Source organism: Crocuta crocuta, unplaced genomic scaffold (assembly GCF_008692635.1).
Source record: "Crocuta crocuta isolate KB4526 unplaced genomic scaffold, BGI_CrCroc_1.0 scaffold124, whole genome shotgun sequence".
NCBI lineage: Eukaryota > Metazoa > Chordata > Mammalia > Carnivora > Hyaenidae > Crocuta > Crocuta crocuta.
In genome coordinates this window covers 3,821,547-3,834,650 of record NW_027551573.1, presented here as the reverse complement: position 1 = coordinate 3,834,650, position 13,104 = coordinate 3,821,547, and positions in this window count along the sequence as shown.

The window sequence follows — 13,104 nt, the reverse complement described above, 5'->3', positions numbered from 1 at the left end:
GAAGGTTCTTATTCCCCTTTCTCTGGGTTTCATTGTCACCGCAAATGAGAAATCCTTATCATGCTGAAGGACAGCGCTGCGTTTGTTACACGGGCCCCAGGGCCGCCTGCGGGAGCGTTCTGTCTTGTGATGAAGCTCGCGGGAAGTTCTACTCAGGGTCAATCCAAGAGGGACCTGGGGTTGGTGGCCCTGGTTGCACGGACATCCTCCCTGCCCTCCTCACCCCATCACTGGCCTCCATGATGCGTCTGCTCCTGGGCCCATCTCTTCTAATCCCCCAGGCCACACGGTGCTTCTCCCAGCCTCTCTCCTGCTCTGACTTCCTCTGACCATGACCACACTCATCTATGTTATGTGTTGCTGCTCACCGAGTCTTTCTGAAGCACATCGCATTTCATTCGCTCTCCCAAAGCCTTCCATGGCTCCCTCCTGCTTACAGAACAAAGTCTGAGCTCCTAGACCCAACCCCAACTTTCCACTCCCTCCCAGTTTCCTGCAAGCTAAACCAAATACAAACAGTCTGGCCTTTGGGTCTTTGCTCATACTCCCAACTCTGCTGACACTCCGCTCTTCGCTCCTCCACCCCAAGGGCTTTTGCACTGCACAAGCCCAAGAGGCCCATTTTCATCAGAGGGAATGTGAGTACACTCACCGGAATTGGTCGATGCACAACCTGCACAGCTGTACCTGTCCGCCCAGTCATCTGGATCATATCTATCACCGCCCCTGTCTCCCTCCATCTGAAACAGGGTTCTTCAATAGCAGGGTTGACATCTTGGGCCCGATCATTCTGTGCTGTAGGGAACCAGCCTGCCATGGTATGAGGTTTAGCTGCATCCCTGACACCCTCTCTGCCCAGCTGTGACGACTGAACATGCTTCGGACCTTGTCGAGGGTCCCGTAGAAGGCAAAATCATCTCTGGTCGAGAGCCACCGCTCCAGCATCCACCCAAATGGGAAGCTTTGCCCTCAAAGCTGCCTATTCCGCACTGCTGAGGGAGTGCCCCGCCTGAGTAGGGATGCCCCCCAAAACGTGCCCACTGGTCCCCTTTCCACTTCAAATGACACGCATATCCCCTACCAGGATGTAATCGCCTCTGGAACGTGGTTTTCGAATGCAGAGGCCTCAAGGACTTACATACAACAGAGGCTCCGCAAACATTTATCACAGAACCCAGGGCGCTGGCTTGCCCTGCCTCCTTCCCGGTAGGAAAGCAGGTTTCAAACGTGCCTCAGGATGGCCGCCATTCCAGTCACATAGAAGTGCAGCCTGTCGCTTGCTTCGAAGCAGCGTAAGCCCAATATTTTACCTGAAACTCTGATTTATGCGTGACCGCTCTGCTCCTTCCTACAACAGGGCTTGTTTTAGCAAATGGGTCCAGATTTCGTCCATTAGCTTAAAATAAGCGAGAAACTCTCAGCTTTGGTGAAATCGCACAATAAAATATCATTAAGCTCTACAGGCTGTCAAGGCAGACGGCGGGTTTGAGTTGAAAGTCAGAAGACCGTCTGAAATGAGGCAAAAAGGCACAATGGACGGGATGGGGGGCAGCTGGCTTTCATTTGGGGGAGGTCGTCAGAGGACTCTCCCGGCTGTGATGTAAATGAAGAACAGAGGCCCCGACAATTTAACTGTCATCGGTAGAAGTGCTCCGACTGGCACGACCACGAGCTCTGGCCCTTTGCGCCATCTGGGTAGTTCTTGGTACATTAGGCGACGGGGCCGCGCGGTAGGGAGAGGAGAGAGCCAGGTCAGGCCCCAGGAAGCCAGAGAAAGGTCCTGGCAGTGTGCCCGGCTGGGGGGAAGATGGGCAGCCAGTGTCCCTGGGGCAGGATGGGGGGCACCACCAGCCACCACCTCTGAGCACCCCCGAGTGTGCAGATCTGAATCTCAGAGCGAGCAGACTGCACTCCGTCTCCTCGGGTTCCGGGAGCTGTGGGCAGCCTCTCGACCCTCCCGTTCTCTCCGTTCTCTGGCTCTCTCTATCCCTCCATCGCCCGGCCCCCGTCCCATCTCTCGGTGCCCCTATTTCACTCTCTGAGTGTCTCTCTCTCTCTCTGTATAGCTACGTCTGTTTCTCCATGACTCTGTCTCACCTTCTCTGTGTCTGTCCTAGACCACCCTCCTCTGCGTTTCTCTCCTTCTCCGTCTCTCCATCCCTCTCTTTCTCCCATGTCTCTCTGACTATCTCTGCCTCTTTCCCATCTCTCTTTCAGCCTCTTTCTCATCTCTCTTTCTGTCTCTTCTCTGCCTCTCCATCAGTCTTCCTTCGTCTCATGCTGTTGTTCCTTCTCTCTCCCTCTCATCTCTCTCTTTCTCCCTCTTACCCCAAGACAGTTGACCTAAAATGGGCTCTTTCCCCGAAGATCGCTCGCCGTGCTCCATGAGATGCCGGGAGCGCAGTGAGACCGGGAATCCAGCTCCAGCCTCGCGACATTTGGCTGCGGGCTGCTCTGTGCTGTGTCTTCTCTCCACCTCAGTCTCCGCCTCGCTCTACGCGTCTTCTTTCTTTACCAGCCAAGCATGTGCAGGCGGTGGTTTTAATGCCTTCGCTGCCCGAGTCCAGAGCGCGGTCCCCCAGTGCACTGGTGATGCTCACGCGCCCCCCCTCCTCGCTGTGCGCCTGCAGCAGACAGCACGGGCCACCCCTTCCCCGCGAGCCCCGTGTAGCTCCTTCTGAATGAACCATGCTCCAGGTAGCTCCGACCAAGATCAGAGCAAACGGAGAAGACACGGGAGACAGAACGGGTGGGCCATCCCAGGCCTCCAGAGCAAGGAGCTCAGACTCATCTAGAAGTAGCCTAGCTGTGGCAAGCCGCTGCTGTGCGCTTTCCGTAGGGCCTCATGTCGCCTTCATGATCTATGATTGGCCCCATCCCCCAAATTTAAAACCTGAGGTTCAGAGAGAAACTGTTTCCCAAGTTCATCCAGACAACAAATCACCTAGCCGGGACACAACCCCAGGGCTGTCTGCCTCCGAGCACCAAACGGGGCTGCCCTTCCTCTCATTTCAGCAGAAAGACTGGTTGCCTCCTTTGTTGAGCTCGCTCCGCATGCCAATCCCAGGGCTAAGCATTTCATATGCATCACCTTGTTGCAAATTCATAATCCCATAGGTATCCACAGTGCCTATCACCTCCCATGGAGCAGAGGGAGAAACTAAAGACCAGAGAGGTTAATTCACCTGCCCAAGGTCACACAGCCAGTGGAACAGCAGAGCTCGGGTGATGGGCTGCAAGCAAATTAATAGATTCCAACTGGCATCTCTAAATTTATATTTCCGCCTCCGCCGAGGTCCCCACCACTGCAAGTAATCCTGAAAATTCGTCATGAAGCTTTCAAAACAATTTATGCAAACAAACCTCAAGTGGGGCTATTTGTATTGGCAGCCCATTTCACTTAACCACCCACAACAAGGAACAGATGGCCAGAGCGTTGGACGCGCCTGCAAAGAAAACAGAAGGGGCAGGAGCATCAGAAGCTGCCTTCCTTCCCCCACGCCTGCCCGCTTTGTGACGATTACAGGCTTACTCTTGTTTATGTCTCTGATTCCGCTGTTATTTTATGTACTTGTGAAACCGACCCGGCATTTCACGAGATGGGTTTGTTTGGAGACCGTTTGCCAACCATCTTTGGTTACCAGGAGCCTGGCTTTCGGTGCTGAACTTGGAGTCCTTTCCCGACTGAGCCTTCTGGAAAGGGGCTCGGCAGGAAGTAGAAACAGCCTGCAGATGTTGGATTTGAGACTGGCAAAGCCTTCGAGACAAACGGCTGGAGAGCCCTACTTATCTGCCTTTTGTGGCTCACCTTTGTCTCAAGTGGGCCTTTGCCACGAGCGGTGGGGACAAGTCCTGAGCTGAGAGGTAAGTCCTGGATTCAGATCTGTCCTTTACCGGCTGCGCTGACGTTAGACACGTTACCTAAACTCTCTGAGACCTCAGGGGACTCATGAGTGGGGCCGCCAGTACCTCCTTGCTGGGGTCGCTGTGGTATTTAAATGATAGTCGGATAATGCGTATATCTGAGTGATTTGTCCATTATAAAATGCTATTCAACTCCACTGTTGTAACCCAAAGCATCCAGGTGGCTGTCTCCATCTCAGGCCAGTCAATCACCCAGTAAATATTGCGGAGCATGCATTATTTTCAAGATAGATCTGGAAACGATTCAAAGAGAATTAAGTCAGGGTCTCCAGCCCACAGGAGAAAGTGACCAGGACCACGGCAGATGGTATTTTCCAAAGATGGCTACAATACCCCCCCATCCCAAATAAAATGTGTCTTTGACACTTCTCCCACGGACAGGTGGGGGGGGGTCTCTATTTCTCCCCCTTGAACCTGGGCCGCTCAGGACAGAAGGAGAGGTGGTGACATGAGACATTCAGGCTAGATCCTAACAGGGATGGTCCTTCTGGCTGGTAATCGTGGGGTATTTTCCTTTGGAGCCCTGAGCTGTCCATTAAGAATTCTGATGCTACCATGAGAGGAGGAAGCCCAGTCCACACGGGGAGACCACATGTAGGCGTTCCGGCCACCAGTCGGCATCAAATGCCAGCCATGTANGGGTGGGTGGGTGGGTGGAGGTGGTGGGCAGAGAAGAGACCCCAGACATCCTGGCTCAGAGACAAACCATTTGAGTTCTACCCACTCCTAATCCCCGACCCACACATGCCATAAACGTAACACAAGAATCAGCCCAGGGCTAATCTGGGGGCTGGTTGTAGCCCGGAGTCCGTGGAACCAGAAAGCAAAGTGAGACGTACACACGGGGGAAAGCGCGTTGAAAATGGATCCTAAATGGATCCTGATGCACACCAGAGAGAGTGGTCAGGACAGGAGCTGAGAGGAGGGAAGAAACGTGTGGGCTGGAGGTCAGGAAATAGTTTTTGAGGCAGCAAGGCAAAACTTAAGCCTTAATTAAATGGGTATTATTTGGATAGGGGAGCTCAAGGTGAAAGGAGTTCACTTATTAATAAAAGAACCCATAACTCAATATGTCCCTAATGATTATAGTAATAACAATTATAGTAATAGCTAATGATGTGGGGTGATAATTTTAAATACATACCAATTATTGTTTTTCTCTGGTATTTCCTGTTACCCCCCTGACCCTTCCTTACCTTCTCAGCGACTCCACCATATGGCATCCATTGCCTCCAGGAAAGGACGGGAAAGCAGAGGCAGAGAAAAAGGTACTTGGGAGCTGATCGCCTGGGACCCCCTGAATCTCCTTCCGGGAGACATGACGATCTGGGGCCATATTTGTCCACACTGCCTTTCTGAGATTAGATCACAGGCCCTGAAGAAATCAATGGGAGCATTTAGATATCTCTGGATCTGGGGGAAGGGCCTTAAAACTTGACAGCTGCCCCCCGCCATCCCGCCCTAAGGCAGGTATATTTAAGGAATTCCAAAGCTAGAAATAACTGTATGCCCGTTCCCGCAATAAGCACAAGATTCCGGCACGGTGAGAGAGCAGAAGAAGGAGGTGTGTCCGGCCAGAGGGGGCACCCAGCCTCCCGGGGGCTCCTGTAGCTAGCCGAGGACAGTGGGTCCCTCTGCAGAGAAATTTCCAGAAACCCGGAGATGCGAGGGGGGTGTGGAACGTCTTCTCGGGAAGGAAGGCAGCTCCGGCAGCGGCAGATGTGGGCACACGACCAGAAGCCAGATGGCAGTAGGGATAACACAGCAGATGCCAACAGCGATTGAAGACGGGCCACCCTGGGTCCCCTGCCCTGCTGGAGCCAGGCAGTGTCACCAGGGAAAATAGACAACAGCACAGTGGTTTCTAACTCGTGGCTTGGAAGAGACTGAACTGTGTAGCAATGCAAAGAAAGTTATACCTGTTTTCACTCTGGCTACATCAATATTTTTAAAATTTTTTTAATGTTTATTTATATTTATTTTTGAGAGAGACAGAGTGCAAGCAGGGGAGGGGCAGAGAGAGAGACACAGAATCTGAAGCAGACTCCAGGCTCTGAGCTGTCAGCACAGAGCCCCACATGGGGCTCGAACTCACGGACTGTGAGATTATGACCTGAGCCGAAGTCGGATGCTCAGCTGATGGAGCCACCCAGGCGCCCCTGGCTATGTCAATGTTTATCGAGTTTACTGAATGAGAGGAACCTCACACGGCTCTTTGATTTTCTCACCGGCTCCTTGCAATGACTTGGTGAATAGGTCCTGGCTTCATTTTTCAGAGAAAAGAAATATGGCTCAGAGACGTTAAGTAACTCGTCTCCAGTGACTCAGCTTCTAAGTGGCAGAGTGGGGATCCAACCCAGGACTGCCCGATTCCAGAGAACCTTCTCTCCACACATGCTCCACAGCGCCTCCTCTGGGGCCCTCTTTCCACACCGGGACCCGCTTCCGGCAGGATGGGCTAGCTTATGCGGCAGAAACAAATGACGGAAAATCTGAGTGTGTAAACACAATGGAGGCATAGTTTTGCTCACGCTGAGCGTCCCCTGGAGGTCAGCGGGAAGGTTATGTCCATCAAACTCCTCGTTCGTGCATCGTTGAGGCCTCCTCTGTCTGGAGGGTTACTGGTCACTGGGGCAGGAGGAGGGGGCAAAGGTGAATTGCACATCGACTCTTAAAATTTCTGCCGAGCATCACTTCTTCTTACGTTCCACTGGACAAGGCAAGTCCATGGCCGCCTTGGCCGGAGGTGAGGAAAGAGAGTTCTACCATGTGCCCTGAGGTAGGAGACCTTGACGTTGACGGTGACGTTGCTAATCACAAGCCCAGGTGACAGCTCCATTGATTGTAAAGTCGCTTAACGACGGGGAGGAGAGATGGTTTGATGTGGCCTCTGATGAAACTCAGCTCCCAGCCCTTCAACCAACTGACAAGACCATAGGCTCTTGGGACGAATGTTAAACCTTCTCATAAAACCCCTTCAGGATGCACCCCCAGGTGACTGCTCACAGAGCGTCAGCGCTACAGGGACAACGAAGCTCCAGTGACACAGCAGAGAAGCCTGAGGTTCTGTGTGGAACGAGGGCAGTGAAGGCCTCATATCCCCTCCCTTCTTCTCTGCCCCGGAGGGGGCCCCTGACTCCTCCTCGGCCCTCTGAGAATCAGACACATTGAATGCCATATTCTGACTTCGGGCGGCGAATACATTTTCTGTTGATGTCCTAACTGTACCACCTGTGTCTTCGATCCCAGCTACACTCAGAGGTCATGATCCAGGAAGCCACGGCCATGATTAGACTGAGACGAGGAGCATTTCCCAGCGTGGCTTCAGACACCCATTGCCCTTCACGGCCACGAGAGGACCCGCAGGTCAACAAAGCTGGACGGAGGCAAGACGCGGGGCCTGAGCTCAGAGATTACAACTTTTCCGGGGGATTTGGGCTGCGTCATTAACACCAAGTGATAATTAATCCTCCAAAAAGTCTCGGATGTTAATCCCCTAGGAAATCTTAATTAACCCTTATTAGGATTAGTTCTGAAACTTGGGAGGAAAGAACAGACACCGCCAAGTAATGCTACATTGTGAATACCATCACCTTTCATACGAAGAAAGGACTCACCGCCTCTTTATTCATCCAACCATCCATCCATCCATCCATCTATCCATCTATTCATCCATCCATCCAACCAGCCATTTATCCATTCATCCAACCATCTGTCCGACCATCTGTCCATCCATCCACCCACCCACCCATCCATCCATCCATCCATCCATCCATCCACTCATCGATTCATCTACTCATTCAAAAATAATTAAATGTAGATGTGGTTCCCGTCTCATGGAAGTTACACTCTAATGGAGCTCGGGGGAAGGATGGACATCCATCACATAACCACACCAACACGTCACTACCGACTGACACATCAAAGGAAGGCACACGTGGATGTGAGGACAATTAGAAGGAAATCTGGTCTAGTGTGGAGACATTACTACCGATCACGTGTGTCTCCTTCTCTCCTGCCTGGGCGTTCAGGAGATTAACATCCCTGGCTTTCAGAGTCACGTGACTTCTTCTGGCCAATGAAAGGTGAGCATACACGGCCGCCTGATACAGCTCTCCAGGATTCTCCAGCCTCTGTCTTCCCTTTGAACCCAATGTGTTGAGAAGGCGTGGTCACACGAAGGAAATGACCTGGAGTTACCATATCACGCAACAGGGTTCTACAGGGTTGCCTGGATCTGCAGGGGACTCGGCGTGACGGAGAAGTGACCCATGGCTGTGCTGCCCTGCCTGAGAGTCGAGGCTGGTTGCTCCTGCAGTATAGCCCAGCCCGGCCTCACTACCACCCCAGGGCAGGGCAGGGCAGGGCAGGGCAGGGGGTGGAGTAAGGCTTCTCTCGACGCGGTGGTTCTGTTTGAATGCCCAGGATGAGTAAGAGACAAGTCACCAGGAGAAGGTGGGTGTGCTGTGTGGGGTCACCCACAGTCCTGTTCCAGGTCTTCTGTGACCCAGGTCGGGTCTCTGCAGCAGCTGGTGCCAGGTGAGAGAGTACAACCCAGGGAGAAGCACCCTCTAGTCCTGGTCCTAAAGGCTGCCGGATAAGCCATAGGGGGAGGGCACTTCCGGGAGGGGGCATCCATTCTATGAGACCAACGCTAAGACATCAAAACCCAAAGCTTTCAGGGAAAAAAGGGGGCGGCATGATGGCTGTAGTGGTTGAGAATATGGTCTAGAATTGCACCGTCTGGGTTCAAATCCTCATCTCTCACCGCCTCTCTGTGCTACCCTGGACAGGTGCCTCAACCTCTCTGTCTTGTTTCCTCATCTGTAAGATGGGGATGATGGTAGTACCTACCAGCTAGAGTTTTTCTGGGGTTACTTGAGTTACTACCAGGACAATGAGCATGGGGCCTTGTACACAGCAAGTGTTAGGTGAGGATTTGATAGATAAATAAAACAGAGGAGAGACAACAGATGCCATGCCAGCCGGGGCTCCATCTGATGGCCTTTCTCCAGTGTGCCCGAAAGGAGCAGCCCAGAGACTCTGACACCCAGTGAGGTCCTGAAAGCAGATTCAACTTAGACAAGCGTTCGCATCTCTTGGGGAAAACTGAGAAGACAGGAGGGGAGAACGTCCATGTACAAGCAAAACGCCTTTATCATAGGATAACATATTAAAATGGACCTTGGGGCGCCTGGGTGGCTCAGTCGGTTGAGCGTCCGACTTCGGCTCAGGTCATGATCTCACGGTTCATGGGTTTGAGCCCTGCATCAGGCTCTGTGCTGACAGCTCAGAGCCTGGAGCCTGTTTCAGATTCTGTATCTCCCTCTCTCTCTGACCTTCCCATGCTCATGCTCGCTCGCTCTCTCTCTCTCTCTCTCTGTCAGAAATAAGTAAAACATTAAAAAAATTTAAAACAGATCTTAAGGTCCAACTTGTAGAAGCTCCTCTTTTAAAGTTTTAATTCTGTCATGGGGGTTCAATCAGCATCCTTCTATTGCTTGCATACCTCCAGTGACAGGGAATTCACTACCTTACGAGTCAGCCCATCCTTCACTGGAGCACAAGTGTTGCCCACTAGCTGCTAACATTGGGCTTCATTCTGCCTCCTGCGTCCCCATCGCCAGGGTGAGTTCTCTTATCTACACTCCACGAGCAAGGGGAACGTGCTCGGAGAAGTAGGCAGTGGCCAGAGCAGGTAGGACAGGGACTCCGATGCTGGTCTCCCATCACAGGAAGCATGGGGATGCTGAAAGAAGGTAGTGACCTCATCAGCCCGCTACTTTAAAAAGACCTCTTTTGGTGGCTGTGCGGAGGATGGATGGCAGGGGGAGGTGAGGGGAAGGCAAGGGGCCGGGTGCTCAATTATGGCTCATTAATTAATATTGAACATGTCAGAAAGACTCGCCTGCAGCAATGGCCAGTGGTAAAAAGGCACTACATCGTGGGGCTTCCTGAGCCTCTGGGCTCGCTTCTCTCAAAGCTGTAATCACACTGTGCCGTCATTATCTGCTTAGTGGCCTGTCCCCCCTCAGAACAGAGTTCTCCAGACGTAGTCCATCTTCTTAGGGCACCTCTGACTCTGGTGCGCACTCGGCAGCTTCCGGAACAACATCGCAAACACTAGCTTTTCCGTGATTGCTGGTGTGACCGATACCAGGAGCCTATAAGAGCAGCTGCTCTGTTACAGTTGGGAGGATTTAAGTTACACCACAGGCAGGCTTTCCCACCAGCGAGGAATACATCAGCAGCTCAGAAACCACCTACCCAAGGACTGACCATGGTCGCATGATTTATGGTCTCATTGGGGCACTTTTATTGAGCACAAAGGCCGAACCCAGCAGGACACCACCGGGTCAGCAGGTGTAGACTGGGCAGATCGGGATGATGATCACTCTTTATTTTCTGCTCCTTAAATCCATTTGGCAGCTTGAAATAATTCTGTTAATGGCGCTGTCAAACTTCCACCACCAACCGTCCGACTCCAAAAGCTCAAAATCTTTTTTTTTAATGTTTTTATTTATTTTGAGAGAGAGAGCGTGCATGCAGAGAAGGGTCAGAGAGAATCCCAAGCAGGCTCCACGCTATTAGTGTAGAGCCCGATGCAGGACTTGAACTCACGAACCGGGAGATCATGACCTGAGCCGAAATCTAACCTCTTCTCTACCTCCTCTGCCTCCTCACTCTTCGCAGGTCTGTTCATTTGCTTCTCAGTTTTCCCCAGATGCATACCCCTTCCTTTATCCCCCAATGGGCACCTTCATCTGGGCTCTACTGCCTGCCTGTCAGACAACTGCACCCGGGTGGCTCAGTCGGTTCAGTGTCCGACTTCAGCTCAGATCATGATCTCATAGCTCGTGAGTTCGAGCCCCGCATCGGGCTCTGCGCTGCTGGTGCAGAGCCCGCTTGGGGTTCTCTCTCCCTCTCTCTCTGCTCCTCCCCCTCTGGTGCTTTCTCTCTCTCAAAATAAGTAGGTAAACTTAAACATTTTCAAAGTATAAAATAACAGTAGACACAAAACACAAAATATATACATATGCTAAAAAAGTTTTTTTTAAAGCATATTCTAAGATTTTGAGATTTTAAGATTCAGGAAAAAAATCTATTGAAGCTGACTCTTGGGTGGGGTCCCCTACTTTGCTCACGCCCTAAGCACTTACTTAGTCTACAGCTAGGTGATCCCAACTGGTTGAATGAATGAGTGTAAGAATGAATGAATGAGCGTGCCCGTGTTTTGGGTAATGAAGAGAAACTGACCTGAGCATTGCACTGCACTAGTCCTTCACCTTTCTTAATTTGAGCATTAGGGTATTTCCAGCAGGGGATGTTTCTTTTCTTTTTCTTTTCATTTTTTTTTTTCTTTTTTTGTGGTGCTGGTTACTTGAAACTTGCCCTTTAATTCCTGTGATGCAGCAGTTTAAACTAATCAGCTTCTGGACAGGACTCCTACCCAGCTCACCATCTGACCTCGAAACCCGAGCTTGCGGCTGGACCCCTCTGCGGGGCTCGGTGCAGATGCTCCCAGCCCGGGGGGACCTGGTGCCCAGTGACGCCTGGACTTGGCACTGCGCTGCCTCGGCCCCGCCCCAAATCAGACCTTGGCTCTGCTATACTCCTCGGTCCGGGTTCCCTCCAAAGTTCTAACACCCACAGTGGAGCCAGAGAGGGAGCCGAGATCTCCAGGCCGGGAGCCTCAATAGGGCACTGGCTCAGTACCAGCCACCACCTGTCCTCGGGGAGCCTGGGCTCGTGTTGGCACTGAGATTCCCTTCTGCCCTTTGGAGGGAATTCAGCATCCTGCCACAGAAGCTCCTGCGTCACGTAGCCATCCTTGGCTGTTTAAAAAAAAAAAGGAAAGAGCAAAACCTAGCCTGAATCTGCCTTTTGAATCAGCCCAGAGAGAGGCAAAGCTACGACACCCAGGGGCTGCGAAATGGGTGAGGTTTTCCCAGGCGGTTTTTGTCTTTGCTGTTTGGTCCCTTCCTAGCCTGTTTTGAGCACTTTCTGCGCCCCGGGCACTCCTTGGAGACATTGAGCTTCGTCCTCTCTGTGAGGCAGAGGACACAGGGCAGGGTTGCAAGCTGTCCAGCACTTACTCATTGTGCAACCTTCTGTAAGTTACTTAACTACCCTAAGCCTCGGTTTCTCCTTCTGTGAAACGGGGATGGTAATAATAGTCACCTACTCCACGGGGGCTGCTGGCAGAACTAAATCACTTCATTCCAGCTAAGTGATTAAGATCAGGGCTGGCTTGGGGCGCCTGGGTGGCTTAGTCGGTTAAGCGTCCGACTTTCGCTTAGGTCATGATCTCACGGTTCGTGGGTTCGAGCCCCGCGTCGGGCTCTGTGCTGACTGCCAGCTCAGAGCCTGGAGCCTGTTTCAGTCTGTGACTCCCTCTCTCTCTGACCCTCCCCTGCTCACACACTCTCTCTCTCTCTCTCTCTCCTAGAAATAAATAAAACATTAAAAAATTTAAAAAATAAAATAAAATAAAATAAAATCAGGGCTGGCTCTCAGGAAGGACTCACTGTGCCCGAGCCCCGTGTTGTTCCATTTTACCTGGAAGCAAGTAGAGGAAGCCCAGGGAGGGCGGGCCGGTTTTCCAGGGTCACGAAGCTGCAGGGGCGAAGAATCCAGACTCAGTCCCAGGCTTGTCTGGGGACTTTCTGACGCCGCTGCTCCCTGGTTGGAAAAATACAGAGGGAGCCTTGCCTTAGGTAATTCAAGGTCTGCTTGATCAAAAGGGAATAACAGATCTAACATGTCACAGCATTAGACCTGTCTGACAGGACACTTTCTACGTGACTGTTTGCTGGAAATTAACATCCTTCTAAGAATTTACCCCTTGATTTTAAAACGTCCTTCTCAAGGTGTCTCTGTGTTGTTTTTGTGTTGTAGCTCCGTGTGGGGTTTAAACCTCCTATGTCCACGTGTCCCTTTTCAATATAAAGTTGGGCATCGGGTCTGTCCGGGTCTCCGGTCACCTGGCACTACATGCCTGTGGGGCTGGAGGACACCTTTGTGCACAGGGAAACTGAGGCCTGGAGAAGGCAAGGGACTCGTGTCCGGTCCCCCAGCCTCGCAACAGTGTGTGAGCCTGATGCCACATGGACTCCGGGTGCTGAGACTCTGACCCGCTTCTGCCGCCTAATTCCACCCGCAGGGCCCCCCCAGGCATGG